Source organism: Saccopteryx bilineata, chromosome 2 (genome assembly GCF_036850765.1).
Source record: "Saccopteryx bilineata isolate mSacBil1 chromosome 2, mSacBil1_pri_phased_curated, whole genome shotgun sequence".
Taxonomy (NCBI): domain Eukaryota; kingdom Metazoa; phylum Chordata; class Mammalia; order Chiroptera; family Emballonuridae; genus Saccopteryx; species Saccopteryx bilineata.
This window is the reverse complement of record NC_089491.1, coordinates 14,044,997-14,068,578: the sequence shown is the minus strand read 5'-3', so window position 1 is coordinate 14,068,578 and position 23,582 is coordinate 14,044,997. Positions and strand designations below refer to the sequence as shown.

The 23,582-nt window shown below is 48.6% G+C and overlaps 1 protein-coding gene across 2 annotated transcripts in view; it reads right to left on the bottom strand.

The window, feature by feature from the left end:
• Nucleotides 1-4,869, bottom strand: part of GGTA1 (glycoprotein alpha-galactosyltransferase 1 (inactive)) — a 68,825-nt gene extending 63,956 nt beyond the window's left edge. Inside the window, exon 1 of one of the 2 annotated variants that reach the window (XM_066256336.1) lies at nt 4,627-4,869. The gene's annotated coding sequence lies outside the window, so the exon portion shown is untranslated. The remainder of the gene's footprint in view (nt 1-4,626) is intronic. The other variant, XM_066256330.1, reaches the window with a different exon arrangement.
• Between the last annotated feature and the right edge of the window lie 18,713 nt (nt 4,870-23,582).

The window sequence follows — 23,582 nt, the reverse complement described above, 5'->3', positions numbered from 1 at the left end:
CTTTGTGGCCTCTGCCTCAGGCGCTAGAGTGGCTCTGGTCACAACAAAACTATGCCCTGGATGGGCAGAACATCGCCCCCTGGTGGGCGTGCCCGGTGCATCCTGGTCCGGCGCATGCGGGAGTCTGGTCTGACTGCCTCCCCCGTTTCTGGCTTCGGAAAAATACAAAAAAAAAAGGAGTGTGGGGAAGGTTTATAAAGCCTTAAACTATATATAAATAATAAAATGAATATAAGGTCGCTACTTCGCAGATTTTTGCCTATTGTGGGGGGTTCTGTAACCTAACCACTGTGATAGACGAGGGACCGCTGTATCCTGTGACCCAGTTTTATTTTACTCCTAGGTGAAAACAAATGTCTACAAAAGAATTCTATAGGAAATAACAGCCCAAACTGAAAATAACCCAAATGTCCATTAATAAGAGAGTAAGTACATTATGACACATCCATGCAATGGAATATTGTTCAGCAATAAAAAGAAACCAACTACTCATATATGCAACAACACAGATGAATGTGAAAGACACGATGTCCAGCAAAATGAGCCAGACAGACATGAAAGAGACACACAGTGTGATGCCATTTATGTGAAGCCCAAGAGTTGGCAAGATTAATCAATGGCGAGAAATTCAGAAAGTGGTTACTTGAAAGGCAGAAGGACAATTAATTGGAAATGGCAACTTGCTAGGATGATGTAATGTTTTGTATCTTATTTTTGGTGTTGGTTACACTGGTGCAAACAACAGTCAAAACTTGTTAAACATACCTGACTGGTGGTGGCCCAGTCGATAGAGAGTTAAATTAACATTGGGATGCTGAGGTCCCAGATTTGAAACCCAAGGTCACCAGCTTGAGAGCATAGTTGCTGGCTAGAGCGTGAGATCATAGACATGATCCATGGTTTCTGGCTTGAGCCCAAAGGTTGTTGGCTTGAGCCCAAGGTTGCTGGCTTGAAGCCCCAGGTTGCTGGCTTGAGCCCAAGGTCGCTGGCTTGAGCGAAGGGTCACTGGCTAGGCACATATAAGAAGCAATCAAAGAGGAATTAAAAAGCCACAACTAGGCCCTGGCCGGTTGGCTCAGTGGTAGAGTGTCGGCCTGGTGTGCGGAGGTCCCGGGTTCGATTCCCAGCCAGGGCACACAGGAGAAGCGCCCACTTGCTTCTCCACCCTTCCCCCTCTCCTTCCTCTCTGTCTCTCTCTTCCCCTCCCGCAGCCGAGGCTCCATTGGAGCAAAGATGGCCCAGGCGCTGGGAATGGCTCCTTGGCCTCTGCCCCAGGCGCTAGAGTGGCTCTGGTCGCAACAGAGCGACCCCCACCCCCAGGGGCAGAGCTTCGCCCCCTGGTGGGCGTGCCGGGTGGATCCCAGTCTGGCGCATGCGGGAGTCTGTCTGACTGTCTCTCCCTGTTTCCAGCTTCAGAAAAGTACAAAAAAAAAAAAAATTGAATAAAGCCACAACTATGTGTTGATGCTTCTCATCTCTTTCCCTTCCCGTTTCTCTCTCTCTTAAAAAAATTTGTTAAAATACTGAAGATTTGTGGACTTTATTGTATATAAATTATATTTTAAAAATTAGAAAAATAAAATAATTTTAAATTATCTATAGAATAAACACTAAAATGAAAATACAGCAAAAACATTCATTTCAAATAAAACATTTATACTATGAATGCACTTAGATAAGTGCCCAGTCCTCCCACTTAATGCTGCCCCCTTCCGGTCATTCTCCCCGTACCCTTGTCCCCATCTTTTTTTTTTTTTTTTTTACATTAAGCACAATACAGCAATTTATTTAGATGCTTAAAATGAATACAAAGGGAAATAAAGATCACAAAATTATACATACTACAATAGTGTGTCATATATTAGATGGTATAAATGAATACACCAGGTGGTGTTTAACTAAAGATAAAACTAAATATCCAGCCTGGCTTGTGGTAGCGCAGTGGATAAAGCGTTGACCTGGAAATGCTGAGGTCGCCGGTTTGAAACCCTGGGCTTGCCTGGTCAAGGCACATATGAAAGTTGATGCTTCCTGCTCCTCCCCCCTTCTCTCTCTCTCTCTCCTCTCTCTCTCTCTCCTTTATAAAAAATAAATAAATAAATAATTTTTAAAAAACCAACAACTAAATATCCAAAATGCAACACTTATTGGTTTGCTGCTTCAACACAACACACTTTCATACAGATCTAAAAGGTGTCAAAATTAGTACATGCGGCCTGACCTGTGGTGGCGCAGTGGATAAAGCGTCGACCTGGAAATGCTGAGGTCGCCGGTTCGAAACCCTGGGCTTGCCTGGTCAAGGCACGTATGGGAGTTGATGCTTCCAGCTCCTCCCCCCTGTCTCTCTCTGTCTCTCTCTCTCCCTCTCTCTCTCCTCTCTAAAATGAATAAATAAAAATTAAAATTAAAAAAAATAATAAAAAAAATTAGTACATGCAAAGTCAATTCTTGCATGTGATTTTAGCTTAAAACATTTCAGAAAACAGATCTGAAATACCAGTTTTTGTTTGTCAGCTGTAATGTCATGGATATTAAGAACAAGAAAACTTCTATAATACAAGAAGAGTCCAGATATATATCTTACGTGGCTAGCCTCTATTGCAAGATTGTACAAAGTTATGTGCAAACCTTGTCCCCATCTTGACATTTGTCCCTTAGCCATTTTCTAGCCATCAAGAGAGGTGATTTAAGGGGAAGAGCACACACCTTAGAATCAGATGGAGCTGCATTCAAACCTAGGTGTGATTTAAGAATTGAGTGCCCACAGAAGGTACTTCCTCCACTGTGAAAGTGGTTAATGATACCTACACCTTACCCTGTTGGGCAGGGCTAAGGCAGGGCCAGTGCTGTCTGGCTCCTGGGGAACCTGATTCTTTCTGACCTCAGCCTGTGAAACAAACCCACATGTGAAGGTCCCCTTAAAGTCCTGGAAAAGCTCGGAGGATGAGACTCACTGGCTTTTTCTCCCAGAAGTTAGGAAGGCAGCCCTGGGTCTCCGGAGTTAGGGTCCAAGTGAGCTGGGGCTAAGAGCTGGAGTTTTAAATGGCTGCTTGGAGCCAAACCGGCCACAGACAGGTACCCCTGGCCTGCAAGTTAGGGGCTAAGGTTTAGCTACTGGAGGATCTTGCCCAAATCACTTTGCACACCTCCTGACTCCGTTTCTCCAGACTATAGAAGAGCTAAAGGCAGAACTGAACTGGTTCAGTCTGAAAGAGGGAAGGTCAGAGCCCTGCCCCCTCGGCTCCCCTCCCCCACCATTTGGCCCTCGAGCTAGGGTCCTAGGGACACAATTTGAAATCTCCAGGACCCCGTAAACCCTAGGGGCTGTTTCTCTGTTTCCACCCTGCCTTATTCAGTCATTGAGCACCTGTTTCTTGTAACAATAACCCGTACCTGCACCTGCCCCCCATCTGTTAAGGAAAGCTAGGTATACCCATAGATAGCTCCAAACAAGCGCTTAGTATAGCCAAAGAAGCACGAAGATGCAAAAGAATAACCAAATCTCATTACTCTCTCCCCCACCCCACCCCCATTTCCACACAGGAGCCCCTGGAAACCTTGGCGTTTCCTTACTCAAAGCAGTATTCCGAATTTTTCGGAGCTTGGAAACTAAGTTTGTGTTTGGAAAAGCGTTTCCTAGCTGGAAGGCGTCAAGGCCAGGGTTCCTGCCAGTATCTCCAGCCTCCTGAGACACACCTATTTCCAGGTGAATGAAGGAGGCAACACGAGGCCTGCTCAGGAGCCAGGAGGAAGGCAAAGGACACGCGAAGCTACAAAACCAGCCTCCTGGGTCTGGGCCCCTTCCTGTGCGGAGGAGTGGCCCAGACACCTTCAGCGCGGTCCTCCTGCCTACCCGCGGGTCAGCGGGAAGATTGGGGAATCCTCTTCCCTGAGCCTGACATTTTTTTTTTTCCATTTTACTTTCTTGGACGCCTTTCAAGAGTTTGTGCAATAATTCTGTTTAGCTGTTTTTCTGCCGTTTTCAAATGTGGTGTGGTGTCTCTTTCGGGTGAGAATGGGGTTGTTTGAGGAGCTGAAGGGATCCTTTCACCTCCCATCACCCTAATGAAGCAGGCTCCTTGCTGCCAAAGTTACGAAGTCTGAAAGTTTCCGCGTGCCGGGGTTTTGGCTCGGTGCTGGGCTCTGCGAGCTCCCACTTCTTCCCCTGCGCCCCGGCGCTCGGGAGTTCATGCGCCCTTCCCTATACCGCCCATGCTCCCTCTTCCCATCCGTCCCGGGCGACAGCCGTGCCTCCTTCCTGCCCCAGAGTCGGGGCAGACCCCTCACTGCTCTCGAGACGTCCTCGGTGGTCCTACCCATGGCCCCTGAGCCTCTCCTCTCCGCCCCTCCCCGCGGACCGGGTGCGGAGACCTCGATCCGCAGTTCCCCGGCCCCAGTCTGGAAGGCTGGGCAGAGGCTGCAACAGGGACCGGATGGGGACAGTGATGGGGTCCGATCTGGAAGGCAGCGACGAGAACAAAAGCAGTAACACAGCGAGGGCAGAAACCCGGCTGGGCCGGAACAGCGGCTCCTCTCTCCCCCTCCGGTCGCACGCCAGCCCGCAGCCTCCGGGCCTGGCCTCGCTCGCAGCCTCGAGGGGATCGGGCGGCGCCCCGCGGGACCCACCTGATTCGCAAAAGCTGGGCGCGCTCGGGGATGGACCGCGCCTCGGCTCCTGGCCTCCGCGGCGCCCTCGGCTGTCGGAACAGCGGCCGCGCCACCTCCTCCCGAGCCCCGCAGGGTGTGCCGCCTGCGCTCCGGCCGGGCGCTGGGCGCTCCTCCCGGGCAGCGGGCAGCGCGCAGCGGGCAGGGGCGCGAGGGAGCGGCGAGCGCTCGGCGGCTGGCGGCGCACTCCCGGCTCTGCGCGGCCCGCAGCTATTTATGCAAAGAGGGTCCCGCCCCGGACACAGACAGCCGGGAGGCGGCCGCGCCAGGGCTCGAGTGCCGGTGCGTGCGTGTCTGGTGGCCGGGAGGCAGAGGGGGTGTTTGTTTCATTTCACTCAGGCAGAAAAAAGCCTGAAACCAGCAAAAAAGAAAGAAAGAAAAGAAAAGAAAATCCCTGGTGACGGTGGCCCTCTGCCACCTCGGGCCTGCACGTGGTGGGGCTAGGGGTGGGGTGGGGTCTGTCACCCTGCTCTACTAGGAGTGGCCTCCGCGCCCTGGCGCACTGCCACGCGCTGGAGAAGCGAGAGCCTGGGAGGTCCGAGCCACCATTGTTTCCTGGGGAAGGAAGAGCGCGGATGTAGAGAGCGACCGGCCGGCAGGCTCGAGCCACTCTAGACCGAGCCGCCCCCAGTCCTGAGCTCCGGAAGTGGAGGGCTTTTCCTTGGGCACCTAGCGCGGGTCCTGCCGGTGCTTGTTAAAGACTTAGTGATCTTTCAGCCCAGAGTTTCTCCAACAGGGCTCTCCACACCCCCTAGGTTGCTCCACTAAAACTGTTTAGAAGGGAACCAAAAAGGGGAAAATTTTTTTTTCTTTCTATTTCAGAGTGTGTGCCTCTGTATCCAGTATGACAGCAATTCACTTCTGGTGAGTTGATGTAGGCACATCCGGCTTAGCTTGTAAGGGCAACAGTCACCTGAGTCCCAGCCTTGGGCTCAGGACCCTGTATCTTACCTGTAGAAATTCAAAACTTCAGTTTGCCAGGATCATTTGCATCGAACATCAATTTCAGAGACTAGGAGATTAGCTTCTTAAATATTTTAGTGCATTGAAACTGTAATTTGACACCATGAAAAGTGACACAGAGCATGGGGCCTGATGAATAATTTTAATTGTTTCGTGCTAATGAGAAAAGAAAAGGCCTAATGGAATACTTGAAGGAGGCCGGAGGCTGGAAGCAGCCCAGGTGTCATCTCGGGGCTTGGGAGAAGGAAGTGTCCCAATGGGACCCATGGAGTAAAGTGGTGGGAGAATTGAATCATCAGGCCCCCACAGGGCCTCAGGAATGAGGAGCTCCACAGTAGGGGGCATAGAGGGTCTTTTGCTAGAGCATGAATTGTGCCTTTATCATCTTTGGTGAACACATTTGTAATAGTTCATTAGCAGTGAGTATCACAGTAAATATACACTGAGCAATGTTATATATACTAAGTGCCTAGTTCCCATTTTTCATTATTGCATTTGAAAATGCATTTGAGAATGCATTGTTTGCTTGGCACATCAAAACAAGGTTTTTAAAAAGAAAACAATGACTAGCTCTGACAATGGCTCAAGTGATGTCACTCATCATGATCAAAATCGAATATGATGACACAGGAAGTATAAAGCATGTGAAAACATTATCCTGCTCCCATTAAACCTGGTATCAGGGTCTTGATTTCAGCAACACATGATCAGTCACATTAATTTGATGTTGTTAATTTTGATTTTATTGGTTTTGTGGTTATGTTTGTATTAGAAGATTTGTTTTTGTTTTTATGGTTGGTGTGTAGAACTGAGTATGAGGACTTCATGCTTAATTTTAAGGCTTACAGTAACACGGTAAATATACACTGAGCGATGTTATATATACTTAAGTGCCTAGTTCCCATTTTTCATTATTGCATTTGAAAATGCATTTGAGAATGCATTTGAGAATGCATTGTTTAAATTGCTTGGCACATCAAAACAAGGTTTTTAAAAAGAAAACAATGACTAACTCTGACAATGGCTCAAGTGTCCGAGTAACAATAAAATAAAAATAATTTAAGTCAACACCTATTTCAGTAACAATAAAATAAAAATAATTTAAGTCAACACTGGGTCGGGACTTTTTTGTTTTATTTTGAGAGGACCCATGTAGTTCTCAAAATCTAACTAGCAGTTCTACTGACTGAATGAGCTAGAAAACACTTTACAGACTGTATACATGGAGTTTGGTGTCGGGGGTTAAAGGTTAGAGGTCTTAGATGAGTTAGTTAAAGGTCTTCTCTTCTAAGACTCATTTCCTCTAACGCAAAATGGGGATCAGATGACTGGTTTGTGGGAGAAGTAAAATCAGAATGAGATAACTGATGCTGAAAATATTTTGGCAGGGAAAGGCAGGTCAGTAAACACGATAGCTCTGACCACTGGCCAGGCTTTGCTCCAAGTGCTTCACACACACCTGAGCTCAACTTAATCCTCAGCAAGCCCTAATCACATTCCCACACTTTCCAGGAAAGCTAAAGCGTGCCAAGTTAAGTGCTCTGAGGTCAGAAGACCTTCCTCCCGGTTCCTCCTTCATTCTTCTTCTTTTAATCAATTTTAGAGAGAGAAGGGAAGGGATAGTAAGAGAGAGAGAGAGAGAGAGAAACATTGATTTGTTATTCCACTTATTTATGCTTTCTTTGGTTGATTCTTATATGTGACCTGACTGGGGATTAGAGAGAGAGAGAGAGAGAGAGCGAGCACTAGAAAGCTTCAACATCATAAAATAACAATTCTCAAATCAACCAAAAAAATTCAAAAGAGAGCCCAACAGAGTTTCTGTGGAACTTGATGAGCTGCTCCTAAAATTCATGTGGAAAAGCAAAGGGCCAAATTTAGTCAAGACAGTTTTGACAAAGCAGGGAGAAGAGACTGGGCATTTGCTCACCAGCTCACAGTACGTACCATGAAGCTCTAACTGTGAGTCTGCAATATAGAGTTGGTGCTCAGATAGATTATTAGGCCAATGGAACAGAATATGGAGCCCAGAAAGAGCCTCACACCTGTGTGGGAAGTCAGGGTGGGACAGAGGTGGGACTGCAGATAGAACAGACTGATCAGGCTTAACCAGGCAGTGGTATAGTGGATAGAGCATCCATCTGGGATGCAGAGGACTCTGGTTTGAAACTCCAAGTTCGCCCACTTGAGTGTGGGCCCATTCGGTTTGAGCGCAGGGTCACCAGCTTGAGCGTGGAGTCACTAGCTTGAGTGTGGTAGACATGAACCCATGGTTGCTGGCTTGAGCCCTAAGGTCGCTGGCTTGCAGCCCAAGGTTACTGGCTTGAGCAAGGGGTTACTGGCTTGCACCCCCAGTCAAGGCTCATATGAGAAGCAATCAATGAACAACTAAAGTGCCGCAACTATGAGTTGATGCTTCTCATATCTCTCCCTTCCTGTCTCTCTAAAAAAAAGGCAAAATATATAGAAAGGGTATTGCAACAAATTAATAGACAAACCAGAGATTGGGAGAAGATATTTGCTACCTAGATAACTAACAAAGAATTGATATCTAAAATAGACAAGGGCCTGACCAGGCAGTGGCGCAGTGGATAGAGCATCGGACTGGGATGCGGAAGGACCCAGGTTCGAAACCCTGGGGTTGCCACCTTGAGCGTGGGCTCATCTGGCTTGAGCAAAAAGCTCACTAGCATGGACCCAAGGTCACTGGCTCAAGCAGGGGGTTACTCAGTCTGCTGAAGGCCCGCGGTCATGGCACATATAAGAAAGCAATCAATGAACAACTACGGTGTTGCAACAAAAAACTGATGATTGATGCTTCTCATCTCTCTCCGTTCCTGTCCCTCTGTCCCTATCTATCCCTCTATCTGACTCTCTCTGTCCCTGTAAAAAAATTAAAAATTTTAAAAAAATTTTAAAAATTTAAAAATAGCCTGACCTGTGATGGCACAGTGAATAAAGCGTCAACCTGGAATGCTGAGGTCGCCAGTTCAAAACCCTGGGCTTGCCTGATCAAGGCACATATGGGAGTTGATGCTTCCTGCTCCTCCCCCTGTTCTCTCTCTATCTCTCCCTCTCTCTCTCTCTCTAATAAAAATGAATAAATAAAATCTAAAAAAGTAAATAAATAAAAAATTAAAAAAAAAACTAAGAAAAAAAATTAAAAATAAATAAAATAGACAAGGAACTCCTGCAAACACACAGGAAAAGACAACTATTTTCCAATTGTCACATCTGACTCAAATCCCTGGATGAAATGTTTCTGGGTCAGGATCCCTGTATGTCCCCTGCATGGCACTTATAACTGTTTGGAGATAATTTTTATTTAGCAACATGCCTTAAAAGTCAATCGCCACCTCTGTCTTGTTACATTACATCCCCAGTACTTGCCTGACACACAAGAGACATGCAATGCACACGTATTGACTGAATGGAGACCTTGGGCTGGGATGGACAAGGTGTCCGGAGTGTGGGATGAGGGGGACAAGGTTCCCGGAGTGTGGGGTAAGGGGGACAAGGTTCCCGGAGTGTGGGGTGAGGGGGACAAGGTGTCCGGAGTGTGGGGTGAGAGGGACAAGGTGTCCGGAGTGTGGGATGAGAGGGACAAGGTGTCCGGAGTGTGGGGTGAGGGGGACAAGGTGTCCGGAGTGTGGGATGAGGGGGACAAGGTGTCCGGAGTGTGGGGTGAGGGGGACAAGGTGTCCGGAGTGTGGGGTGAGGGGGACAAGGTGTCCGGAGTGTGGGGTGAGGGGGACAAGGTGTCCGGAGTGTGGGGTGAGGGGGACAAGGTTCCCGGAGTGTGGGGTGAGGGGGACAAGGTTCCCGGAGTGTGGGATGAGGCAAACAAGGTTCCCAGAGTTTGCAGAGCCCTTCCCAAGGAAACACCAAACACCACATCAGGGAAATTTGAGACCTGCCCCGGAGTTCCATGAGATGGCCCCTCAATTTATCTATGAGGAACTGAGTTTCAGATGGGGGAGTGACTTTCTGAAAATCACAAACTAGGGATTTTCTGAGCTGGGTTTCATTTATTCTCAACTTTCCCACATGCTCCTTAACTCTAGACAAGTGGGGAAACGCCCAGGTCCACAGCGCATTGTTTTGTTTTGTTTTTGAGAGAGAGAAGGCCAGGGAAGAGCGGGAAGCATTTACTCATAGTAGCTGCTTCTCTCACATGCCTTGACCAGGCAAGCCCGAGGTTTCAAACCAGTGACTTCAGCATTTTTTTTTTTTTTTACAGAGGCAGAGATAGACAGGGACAGACAGACAGGAACAGAGAGAGATGAGAAACATCAATCATCAGTTTCTCGTTGCGACTTCTTAGTTGTTCATTGATTGCTTTCTCACATGTGCCTTGACTGCGGGCCTTCAGCAGACCGAGTAACCCCCTGCTGGAGCCAGCGACCTTGGGTCCAGGCTGGTGAGCTCTTTGCTCAAGCCAGATGAGCCCGCGCTCAAGCTGGCGACCTCGGGGTCTCGAACCTGGGTCCTTCCGCATCTCAGTCCGACGCTCTATCCACTGCGCCACCACCTTCAGCATTTCTGATCGATGCTTTATCCACTGCACCACCAAGGTCAGGTCAAAGTGACCAGTGTTTTATTTTTTTTTATTTTTTTTTATTTTTTTTTTTTATTTTTTTTTTTTTTGCATTTTTCTGAAGCTGGAAACAGGGAGAGACAGTCAGACAGACTCCCGCATGCGCCCGACCGGGATCCACCCGGCACGCCCACCAGGGGGCGATGCTCTACCCACCAGGGGGCGATGCTCTGCCCATCCTGGGCGTCGCCATGTTGCGACCCTCCTGGGCGTCGCCATGTTGCGACCAGAGCCACTCTAGCGCCTGGGGCAGAGGCCACAGAGCCATCCCCAGCGCCCGGGCCATCTTTGCTCCAATGGAGCCTTGGCTGCGGGAGGGGAAGAGAGAGACAGAGAGGAAGGCGCGGCGGAGGGGTGGAGAAGCAAATGGGCGCTTCTCCTATGTGCCCTGGCCGGGAATCGAACCCGGGTCCTCCGCACGCTAGGCCGACGCTCTACTGCTGAGCCAACCGGCCAGGGCCCAGTGTTTTATTTTTATTTACTTATTTATCAGCCCCAGGGCTTGAGGGGCTAAGCTGGAGTCAGAGCAAAGAGGCTGTGAAGGGGAAGACCAGGGATTGGCATTCTGTCCTTGCCACGGAGGGGTCCTCCAGAGGATCCCGGGTGGGGGTAGCACAATGGAGGTCATGTTGAAGGGATTATCCCCTCCCCCACCCGCCCCACTATCACAGTCGCCACTGAAACATGAAGTCTGTGGCTGAAAAGGATTTCTAAGGAATATACCCTCACAGGGTGACCTGATCATAAATTCCAAAGGTCATGGTGAGTAGTCACACCCCAGGCCATATCACTTATTTAGTAAAAGATTGATATTTGGCCCTGGCCGGTTGGCTCAGCGGTAGAGCGTCGGCCTAGCGTGAGGAGGACCCGGGTTCGATTCCCGGCCAGGGCACACAGGAGAAGCACCCATTTGCTTCTCCACCTTTCCCCCGCGCTTTCCTCTCTGTCTCTCTCTCTTCCCCTCCCGAAGCCAAGGCTCCATTGGAGCAAAGATGGCCAGGGCGCTGGGGATGGCTCTGTGGCCTCTGCCTCAGGCGCTAGAGTGGCTCTGGTCGCAACATGGAGATGCCCAGGATGGGCAGAGCATCGCTCCCTGGTGGGCAGAGCGTGGCCCCATGGTGGGCGTGCCGGGCGGATCCCGGTCGGGCGCATGCGGGAGTCTGTCTGACTGTCTCTCCCTGTTTCCAGCTTCAGAAAAATGAAAAAAAAAAAAAAAAAAGATTGATATTTGCCTGAATGAACAATGATATTTGCCTAGCTTTCTCTCAGCTTCATGTAATCTTCCTTAGTTCCCTTCCTTAATTTCAAATGTATAAAAGAAACCGCAAATTGTCATTCTCCAGAGCATTTGAGACCTTGCTTTCTGGCAGTTTGGCTCAAATAAAATCTTACAAAAATTCTTTATGAGTTTGGACATTCTTATGTCTACAAGTCAAAGGGATCAAAATAAAGTAGGGAGGGGAGGAAGAAGAGAGTGAGAGACAGGAAGGAAGGAAGGAAGGAAGGAAGGAAGGAAGGAAGGAAGGAAGGAAGGAAGGGAGGGGAGGGGAGGGGAGGGGAGGGGAGGGGAGGGGAGGGGAGGGGAGGGGAGGGGAGGGGAGGGGAGGGGAGGGGAGGGGAGGGGAGGGGAGGGGAGGGGAGGGGAGGGGAGGAAGGAGGGAAGGCATTCTGACTTGGAACTGACATCAGAGAATTGCTTTCTGTCCAGCGGCCCCATAAATAAGAGGGAAGGGATTGACAAAGCCAGGGGAAAGGAAGCTGACTTGGCTTCAGAGGCCCATCGACTTCTCTGCCCTTTATTGAACCGGGGGAATGCTGTTAAAATTATTTCCAGGGAAGGAAATATCTTATCTTTTGACTTGATTTTGCACTTGGAAGTCATTTGTTTTCTAATGACATTAAATTCTACCTCTGTCATTTACATATATCTAGTTTGAAAAAGCAGAATGGTGTGTTAAGTTTATTATTTTTAAAAATCTGTCAGGTCCTCCCAGAGCATAAGAATTTGACCAGCTGAAATAAAATTCTACCTACCCAACCAAACTTACATTCCAACAGTTTTTTTTAAAGTATTCTTCTCTCAAACTTTAAAAAAGTTCATAGAGCCAATCCACTTGAGTGGAGGAGGAGTGGGAGGGATGCCTTCACTGTGATGTTTTTTTAGTTTTGGATTCTTGATCCATGAGAATGAGTTATCTGTTTTTCAAATTAACTACGAGAAAAAAGGAGAGATGAGAGAGGAAAGGAGAAAGGAGGGGAGAAGAAAGGAGGGAAGGAGAGAGGAGAGGAGGAGAGGAGAGGGGAGGAGAGGGGAGGGGAGGAAAGGAGAGGGGGGAGGGGAGAAGAGAGGAGGGGGAGGAGAGGGGAGAGGAAGGGGAGAAAGGATGAGGAAGGGGCTGCAAGAAGAGGCCACCAAGATAAGACTATCTAGAAACATGTTTGCTTATTGAGAAATCAAACTGTGTGATCAGTTATATCTCAATAAAGCTGAAGAAAAACCCCAAAGCTAGATGTATGTGAGGAGGGCAGTTTGTATGTATTTGTTGTCTACCTGTGTGTGTGTGTGCATGCACGCACGCACTTATCTATGTGTTTGTCTTTGTGACTGTGGGTATGCTTGAGTGTGCACCTATATGTGTGTGGATATGTTTGAATATGTGTCTGTGCGTCTGTATATAGACAGTCCCTGGCATATATTAGGTGCTCAATCAATATGTATGTGCATATGCTTTTGTGAATCTGTATAATTGTGCATGTGTGTGGCTGAGTGTGCATTCTTGTATGTTGACTGTGCCTGTTTGTGCCTGTGGAAGGGTGAAGCATAGATGTGTATTGGTGTCTGGGTGTGTATTGTAAGCATGTGTCTTCACACATAGGTGTGAGGGAACATTTGAAGTGTGAGTGCATGGTTCAGTGTGAGGCTGCGTGGCTGAGCTTGAGGGAGAGGGTGCATGTATACATTTGTGAGCTTGTCTGCAAGGGCGGTACATGAACACACCGCTGATGTGTGCTTGAGGGTGCATGTGCACATGTGTATGTGTGCGCTATGAGGATGTGTGTGCATGTGTGTGCTATGAGGGTATGCATGCATGTGTGCATGTATGTGCTGTGAGAGTATGTGTGCATGTTTGTGTTTGAGGGTGTGTGCATGTATACACACAGTGTGCATGTGTGTGTTGTGAGGGTGTGTGCTGTGAAGGGTGCATGCATGTGTTCATGCATGTGTGCTATGAAGGTGTGCATGCTATGAAGGTGTGCATGCTGTGTGTGCTGTGAGGGTGTGTGTGCATACATGTGTGTGTGCTGTGAGGGTATGCGTGCATGTATGTGTGCTGTGAGGATGTGTGTGCATACATGTGTGTATGCTGTGAAGGAGTGCGTGCATGTGTGTGTGCTGTGAGGGTGTATGTGCATGTGTGTGCTGTGAGGGTGTGTATGCATGTGTGTGTGTGTGCTGTGAAGGTGTGTGTGCATGTGTGTGTGCTGTGAGGGTGTGTATGCATGTGTGTGTGTGTGCTGTGAGGGTTTGCATGCATGTGTGTGTGCTATGAGGTGTGCATGCATGTGTGCATGTGTGTGTGCTGTGAGGGTGTGCATGCATGTGTGTGTGCTGTGAGGGTAGGTGTGCACACATGTATGTACTGTGAGGGTGTGCATGCATGTGTGTGTGCTATGAGGTGTACATGCACGTGTGCATGTGTGTGTGCTGTGAGGGTGTGCATGCATGTGTGCATGTGTGTGTGCTGTGAGGGTGTGCATGCATGTGTGTGTGCTGTGAGGTGTACATGCACGTGTGCATATGTGTGTGCTGTGAGGGTGTGCATGCATGTGTACATGTGTGTGTGCTGTGAGGGTGTGCATGCATGTGTGTGTGCTGTGAGGGTGGGTGTGCACACATGTATGTGCTGTGAGGGTGTGTGTTTCCGGGCACCTGAATGTGTGGGGACTCTGGTAGCCCAGAGTTTATTTTCTCTTCCTCAAGTCAGGAAATGCCTGTGGGTTTGTATGATTGGCCAGTTCCTCTTTCACTTTAATGGGGGCCATTTGGGCCCCTGGCAGCCTCTTAGCAGTTCCCACCCACCCAGTTAATTCTGTTTCCTTTGTGGAAACCAGAAGGGTGAGTTTGCAAGAGCTCAATTAAAACTAGTCACATGCCCTGATTCTGAGGAAGGGAAGAAACACCGAAGCTCTGGCCCCACAGCGGGAGAACCCATTCTTCCTCCCTCCTGTCTTATTCCCAGTTCTCTGCTGGGCAGGGGTGAGACCCCTTCCTGGCTAGGTACACCTCAGCGCGTGCGCAGCAGTGAGCAAGGCACAAGGACTGGAGGCAGAAAATGTGGGCTCAAATGCTGCTCCCACCCTTGCTGAACTAGGAACCTTGGGACAGGTGCCGAAACTCTCAGGGCCTCCACCTCCTCACTGGCAAAATGGGCTGCCTGACATCGAGGTTGACTCTCTCGGCGATGCCGGTAAGCCTGAGCTGAGACCATGAGCACGTGCACTTACCCTGCGAGCAGTAGGGGCCTGAGGGTTTTAAACAGGGCCCTCCTCATTCCAGATCATCAGAGTCACCTTCCAGTTCTTATCATGACAATTCACTCCTCTCGGCCTGTTGAGACATCCCCTCTCCACCTGGGCGGCCTCTGCATGCTGCAGCAGGCCCCCTGTACCTCTCTTCACCACCCCGAAGTGACTCAGAGTGCAGGTATTTTAGGATCTCAGAGAGACACACCTAGAAACAAATGTTGCCACCATGAGCTGCACCAAGACCCACAGGGGTCTTATCAACATCACAAAGCTGAGCAGGGGGCACAGGGTCCTCAGAACAGAAAGGAAAGTCTCTGGGAGTCTAGAGAACCCACCGGGAAGCTGGGTTCTCCTCTTGGACACCCTGCTTGCCTCCCCACTTCTCACCTCCCACATACAAACATACACACACCCATCAGACGGGGTTTAATCCACCCACCTACGGCCTGCCCAGCCCTGCTCCAGGCCTTCTTCCTCTGCACGGGAGGAGGAGGGCGCCGCTGTGGAGGATGTCAGGGAAGAAGCCCCTTTGGAAGCCAATGGGTTTGTGGAGCCCCTTGCCTTCCCAATGCCCAGGTGTCGAGTGCAGACTCCTGAACCACAAACCGTGACTGCACCCCTGTCTGCAGGGGTCCCAGGAACCTGCATGGCACTAAGGTGGGGAAACGGAATACTGCTCCCCCAACAATATCCACATCCTGATCCCGAAACCTCTGAGTGTGTTATGTCATCTGGCAAACAGAATATTGAGGGAGTGCAGTGATTTCCCACCGGTGTGCTGTAAGAATTTTTATTTTTATTTTTTATTTTTTATTTTTTTTTGCATTTTTCTGAAGCTGGAAACAGGGAGAGACAGTCAGACAGACTCCCGCATGCGCCCGACCGGGATCCACCCGGCACGCCCACCAGGGGCGACGCTCTGCCCACCAGGGGGCGATGCTCTGCCCCTCCGGGGCGTTGCTCTGTTGCGACCAGAGCCACTCCAGCGCCTGGGGCAGAAGCCAAGGAGCCATCCCCAGTGCCCGGGCATCTTTGCTCCAATGGAGCCTCGGCTGCCGGAGGGGAAGAGAGAGACGGAGAGGAAGGCACGGCGGAGGGATGGAGAAGCAAATGGGCGCTTCTCCTGTGTGCCCTGGCCGCGAATCGAACCCGGGTCCTCCGCACGCTAGGCCGACGCTCTACCGCTGAGCCAACCGGCCAGGGCCAAGAATTTTTAAAACATGCAGTGCCTGACTATTTAGGGAAGGGCACTGACCTCTTTTCCCTTAGATTGTCAAATAAAAAAAGGGACAACAACCAGTAATAGCTATCCAGTGTGACTGACGTGTCTTGAATCATAAACATATAGGTCATAAAATAGAATTGCATCTTATTGGTTGTGTCACATAATAAGGTTGCATCTGATTGGTTAATTCTTGGTACCAAAAATAAATGTTGCCACCATGATCTGCATCAAGACCCACAGGGGTCTAGCCTGAGCAAGCGGTGGCACAGTGGATAGAGCGTCAGACTGGGATGAGGAAGATCCAGGTTCGAGACCCCGAAGTCGCCAGCTTGAGCATGGGCTCATCTGGTTTGTGCAAGGCTCACCAGCTTGGACCCAAGGTCGCTGGCTCGAGCAAGGGGTTTCTTGGTCTGCTATAGCCCTATGGTCAAGGCACATATGAGAAAGAAATCAATGAACAACTAAGGTGTTGCAACGAAAAACTGATGATTGATGCTTCTCATCTCTCTCCATTCCTGTCTGTCTGTCCCTATCTATCCCTCTCTCTGACTCTCTCTCTGTCCCTGTAAAAAAAAAAAGTAACTTTGGAGCAAAAAAGGTAGGTAATTACTATTTTTTTTGTAAATTAATCAAAATTATCCTTTTTGTTGTTAGATTGGCAAAAAGTGTGTGTGCGTGCGTGTGTGTGTGCGTGTGTGTGGTGTGTGTGTGTGTGTATATATATATATATATATATATATATATATATATATGGTGTGTGTGTGCCACAGCAGTTTAGTAATTAGTTTATGTGTGCCATGAGATAGAAAAGGTTGGAAATTGCAAGGGTAGTGGATAGGGAATTAAAGTTGCTAACGAACAGGCCTGAAAAGTAAAACGTAAAAATTCTGGTATCTGAGTGAGTCCAAGACAAGTGCCTTTAAAACTGGAAGACAGAAGCAGAGGAGGATTCCGAGAAGGAAGCAGAAGTTGGGGTGATACAATGTAAGGACTCAGCTCCTTGCTGCCAGCTTTGGGGGTGGGAAGGGACCACAGGTCAAGGGGTGCTGGCCAGCCTCTGGAATAAGAAAAGATGAGAAGACAGGTTGCCCCCTAGAGTCTCCAGAAAGCGACGCAGTCCTGCTGACACCTTGATTTTCGCCCAGGGAGACCTATGTCAGGCTTCAGACCTCACAAATAGAAGATGATAAATGTGTGAGTGTGTTTTAAGCCACTAAGTGTTTGGTGACTGCTTCAGCGGCGGTAGGAATTTGACACACAAAGGCTCGGTGACTCTGGTGCAGTGTTCAGGGAAGCCCTAGGCTCCCCTGGCTGGCTTCTCTGGCCCAGGCATAGGCAGGATTGGGAAAAGAGGCCTCTGGTTTGAAGAGACACGGTGTCAGGGGCTCCGAATGAACATAGACATGTCCCAGGAGGACTTGCACTGTAGTAGGGCGCTGTCCACAACAGTTAATGCCACTACGTGTTGATCACAGCATTGCCCTCAAGATTCAAGGGGTACAGTGATGTATAAGCAAGGGCCCCAGCTTCTGAAGGTCTTATACACAGGAGGAGAGATAGATGTGTACGAGTTGGGAAACAAAACCATTCATAACCAGAGGAATGAAGTCCTAATGGTGGAATGTCAGGCAGTGGCACTGAATGCACAAGAGACCTCCCTGGTTTTCTCATCAATCCCAAGGCCTGCCTTAGGGCAGACTGACTTGGAGTCCCGCCCTTATCACTGGATGGCTATGTGACCTGGGAAAAGGTAACACAGGAGGTCCACATCCGGAAAAATTGATCTGATGTTGTTTTGAGATCCCAAAGACACCACAAGGACAGCCAGATGGAGCAGATGACGCCTTTTCTACTTGCATACAGGGGCAGCACCCGATGGCAGCCGGCAGGGGAAGGCCCACAGCCCTCAGAGGGGGTTCAGGTTTTTATAGCTAAGCCCTGGGCAACTGCTCAAGCGAAACTCTGTCAACGAGCAATCAAGCAGGTGAGCAGGGTGTAAGGAGAAGGGGTTTGCGCCTTTCTGTGTTGTCCCGCCTTGATACGTATCCGGTGACTCAGTCCCATTGTTCTTAGTGAAACCTTAGTGACAGTACAGTCTTACTAGCTTCTATTTCACGGCCCGTGGTCAGGATCCATGACCACAGCACCATGCAGCTGGGGTGGGGTGGGGGGGAGGAAGGGCCATTTTCAGCATCGACCCTCCAGCAAGCTGTTTCCCTGCCCTGGCTTGGATTCTGCACATATTAAGTGAGGCCCCTCCTTCTTTCTGTCATCTTCCTTCTGGCTGAAGACCTCGGGGACAGATGGGGCTGTCCTGACGGTCATCATCCACAATCATCTCTACGCACCTACAACATGCTGACCTGAAGCTGGAGTTGTCACAGGCACGTTTTCAATTATTCCGCAAACTACCCTAAAGCAGTTAAGTGAAACAAGCTAGACACAGAAGACAAATATTGCATGGTTGCACGTATATGGGGCACCTAGAGGGGTCAAGTTCAAAGAGAGAAAGTAGAACGGTGGTTGCCGAGGGTGAAGTGATAGGGGAACTCAAGAGTTTAAATTTTGGCCTGAGTAATGGTGGTTTTGCTTATGGTCAGTGAGCATAATGGTTAACGCAAGCAAAAGCTTTGTTCCAGGATCTGGGATTCCTGAACCAGCCAACGTGACCTAATGAGATCTGAGAGTGACCCACCTTTGTGCCCCGGGGGTCTGCAAGCAAAGCCTTTGTGCTCCAAGGACAGGAAGTCCCTTGACTATGACCTGAGTAACTCTCCTTTGAAGTCCTGAAACCCTTACCTACCCTTTCCTTCCCCTTATAAAAAGGTTGGCTGGGAAAAGAGTGTTAAGATGATTTGGGATGTAACCCAGTTGGGCAGATAAAATATATTATGCTCACTTTGTTAAAGATAGTGCTGCCCACGTGGAAGCCTGTCTCCCAGGTGATTGCTTGGGATGGGCGTGATTGTATTAATGTGTGTTGGGGGCCGACTGTGGGCAAGCAGGATCCTTGTAGCCTGGGGCTTGGTTTTAGGACTAAGCCTTTCCCACCCTTTTTGATATGGGGTGGTACAATCCCATCATGCCTCAGATAAGTGACTTTGTATTAGGGACTTCCCTATTTTGTATATTGGATTAAAGGTTTTGATTTCTGCATTATAAAGTGGGGCAGACCGGGAGCTTGCGCTCTCGGTTCCTGAGATTATCATTAGAGGAGAGAGCAGAGAGGAGAGCAGAGAGAGGCCACTTGAAGGCCAGGAGAAGCAGCCAAGATGGCAAAGTGCTGAAGGAAAAGCCAGTTTGTGCAGAGTTTGTGCAGGGAGAAGGAAGGAGTTGGGGAACAGAGGTAAATAGTCTGGTGAGCTAGAAACCTTTGATTCTAGGAAACTCAGATAAATCAGTAGCTTTGTGAGCACTGAATGAGTGGGTTTTTGAGCCCAGTGTGTGTTTTTACTTGCCCGCCGGGTGCAAGCTAGGATTAAAGCTAATGGCTCACCAGTTCTTGGCTCCCTTGTTTTATTACCATCTGTCCAAATCTAATGCGAACCTGCATGGGCCAGATGGCTATAATGGTGGCCGTGGATACTGGCCATACAAACCCCATCTCCCCAGATTGCTGGTCATCAAAATAAAGTGCCCAGAATGATGCAATCCTGTCTATTTTTTGGCTGAAATGGTGACAGGCATTTTTTCTGGTTTCAAAGGGAGGGGGAAATGGGAGTTATTATTTAATGGGTACCAAGTTTTAGTTTGGAATGATGAAAAGTTCTGGAGATGGAAGGTGGTGATGGTCGTACAACAATGTGAACATATTAATGTCAATAAAGTGTACACTTAAAATGGTTAAAACGGTAAATTTTGTGTAAATGTTTTACCAGAATGAAGATTTTTTTAAAATACCCGTAAAAGCCTGACCTGTGGTGGCGCAGTGGGATAAAGCATCGACCTGGAACACTGAGGTTGCCGGTTCGAAACCCTGGGCTTGCCTGGTCAAGGCACATATGGGAGTTGATGCTTCCTGCTCCTCCCCCTTCTCTCTCTCTCCCCTCTCTCTAAAAATCAATTAAAAAATCAATAAAATACCCGTAAAAATTGGGTGATGGGTATACAACATTGATTGACAAGATAACCTGGAGATGTTTTCTTTGAACATATGTACCCTGATTTATTGATGTCACCCCATTAAAATTAATAAAAATTTATTTAAAAATACCCATAAAAATAACGTTAAAAAATATGTCCAATGCTGTAGGAATTTTTATGAGTTTATTTTGAACCAAATTTGACAATTGCTGGGAAGCAAGATCTTAATGCACTGAGAAAATGCTCCTGAAAATGGCGGTTTCGCCACTTATTTTATGGGTCAGAACCCAAGGGGAAGACGTAAGGGGGTTACATGGAGTCTATTGGTGATAGAGTAGGAGGCGGGAGAAGACTCTGGGATTGGATAAAAAGTAAAAGGAATAGGCAGATGTTTCTTTCACATAGGTGGAAATAGGATAGTGAACAGTTAGCAATTAAAACGATAATAATAACAATGAGAGGCCGGCACTGTTTCTGGTGGTTGCGCTTTGATATTCCACAGGTATGTTATCAGGCATGTTATCTGAGATGCAAAAAAGACAACAGCGGCTCAGTTCAGGAACACTGACCTTTGTTAGGAAAAATACTACTCTAGGACATGACTGCCCATCCTAAACTGCTTTTAGAAAGCTTCCCTTTCAGACCATCCTTTGTGGTTTCTTCAGGTCTCCGAGTTCATCCGGCTGCCACGTCGGCCTCCCCTGAGCTTGTCAGGTTTTGTGTGTGGCCCTCTTTTTCTCCACCCCTTAAAGCAAAGGTGACTCACCCCATTTTACAGATGAGGGAGCTAAGAGATGAAAGGATTTGCCCAACATCATGAAACCAGATGTTGGGCAGATAAAATGTATTATGCTCACTTTGTTAAAGAGGCCGTTGCCCAGGTGATATTAATGTGTGTTGAGAATTGTTGTAGCCTGAGGCTTGGTTTTGGGATTAAGCCTGTCCCACCCTTTTTGGTGTGAGGTGGTACAATCCTATCATGCCTCATAGAAGTGATTTTGTATTAGAGACCTCCCCATTATGTATATTGGATTAAGGGTTTGGATTTCTACACTATAAAATGGGAACGGAGCGGGAGTTTGCTCTCTTGGTTCCTGAGGTTAGCATGAGAGAGCAGAGAGAATAGAGCCAGCAGCGGGAGGAGGCCACGTGGAGAAGGCCAGGAAAAGCAGCCAAGGTGGCGGAGTACTGAGTGAGATGCCAGTTTGTACAGAGTTTGTATAAGGAAGGAAATGGAGAACTGAGGATAAGGGATAAGGAAGGAAATGGAGAACTGAGGAGAATAAGGCTGTTGAGCTAGAAACCTTTGATTCTAGGAAACTCGGATAAATCAGTAGCTTTGTGAGCACTGAATGTGACTGGGTTTTGGAGCCCAGTGTGTATTTTTACTTGCCCGCCGGGTGCAAGCTAGATTAAAGACTATGGCCCACCAGTTTTTGGCTCCATGGTTTCTTTACCGACTGTCCGAATCCAATGCGAACCTGCATGGGCTGGGCTCCTCTGATAGTGGCCCTGGCCTTGGCTCCTGGCTTTACACCAGAGAACCGCAGAGCTGGGATCTGAACCCAAGCCTGACTCTAAACCTAGGGTCCTTTTCTTCTAATATCTTGCCTCCATTCTTTCCAAAGGCTCATTAGGAGAGCCTACTAGGGGAGCCCCTGCACTAGGCACAGTGGAGAGGAGGGGAGAGAACAAGGCAGAGGCTGTCCAAGAGAATTGAGGAACAGGCATTATCTCTGAGGTCATGTGCAGACCAAAAGGGGGAAGCTGCCTTCTGGCCACATTGATCCCACCCTATCAAGCCAGTAGCCGTGGCCACTATCACAGCCACCTGGCCCATGCAGTTCGCATTTGATTCAGACAGACGGTAATAAAACAATGGAGCCAAGAACTTGTCGGCCACCCTTTATTCTAGACTCGTATTGGCCAACTGTTGAACAGATAAAATATGTTATGCTCACTTTGTTAAAGATGGTGCTGCCCACATGGAAGCCTGTCACCCAGGTGATATTAATGTGTATTGGGGGCCTGACCTATGGTGGCGCAGTGGGTAAAAGCGTCGACCTGGAACGCTGAGGTCGCCGGTTCGAAACCCCAGGCTTGCCTGGTCAAGGCACATATGGGAGTTGATGCTTCCTGCTCCTCCCTCTGTTCTTTCTATCTCTTTCCTCTCTCTGTCTCTTTCTCTCTCTGTGTCTCCTCTCTCTAAAAAAATGAATAAATAAAATGTAAAAAATAATAATAATAATAATGTGTATTGGGGGCGGGCTGTGGGCAGGCAGAGACCAGAGAGCAGAGAAAGGCCACATGGAGGAGGCCTGGAGAAGCAGCCAAGATGGCAGAGTGCTGAAGGAAAAGCCAGTTTGTGCAGAGTTTGTGCAGGGAGAAGGAAGGAGATGGGGAACAGAGGTGAATAAGTCTGGTGAGCTAGAAACCTTTGATTCTAGGAAACTCGGATAAGTCAGTAGCTTTGTGAACACTGAATGAGTGGGTTTTTGAGCCCAGTGTGTGTTGTACTTGCCCGCCAGGTGCAAGCTAGGATTAAAGATGATGGTTCACCAGTTTTTGGCTCTGGTTTTTCTTTACTGACTGTCCGAATCCAATGGGAACCTGCATGGGCCAGGTGGCTGTAGTGGTGGCCGTATATAATGGCTTCACACCAACACGTAAAAAACAAACACACAGGCACCAAAACCCACTCACACGTTCTCCTGTTGCACAACTGGGAGGATCTTTCCGGTTTTCCCTAGAATCAAAGGCTCCCACCTCACCAGTTCGGTGGAGCTTACAAAGCCCCTGACCTCTGTTCCCTGCAGCTCCCTGCCATCTTGCTTGCTTCCTCTCTGCCACCATGTGGCCTCTCTCCCTGCAACAATGTGGTCTCCTCTCTGCCAAAATGGCCTCCTAGCTCCTCCTTTAAAACTTTTCAGCGCCAAAGCCCTCCTCCAGCACACATTAGCATAACTAAGCCCCTTCCCAAGCAGGAAGGTAATCAGCCACCTCACGTGGGCAGTGCCATTTTTTAAAAAATTTTATTTATTTATTTATTTGTTACAGAGACAGTGAGTCAGAGAGAGGGATAGACAGGGACAGACAGACAGGAAGGGAGAGATGAGAAGCATCAATCATTAGTTTTTCATTGCGCATTGCGACACCTTAGTTGTTCATTGATTGCTTTCTCATATGTACCTTGACGGTGGGCCTTCAGCAGACTGAGTAACCCCTTGCTAGAGCCAGTGACCTTGGGTTCAAGTTGGTGGGCTTTTGCTCAAACCAGATGAGCCCGTGCTCAAGCTGGCGACCTCGGGGTCTCGAACTTGGGTCCTCTGCATCCCAGTCCGATGCTCGATCCATTGCCCCACCGCCTGGTCAGGCGGCAGCACCATTTTTAACAATAAAAGTAAGCAAACCAAATAACACAAATTTTACAAACTTATTTGCCCAACACACCTCCATAACTTGGCTGCTTCTCTGAGCTTCCTCTGACAATCCTTATTTTCCATGACAAGAGTGGAAAGTGAC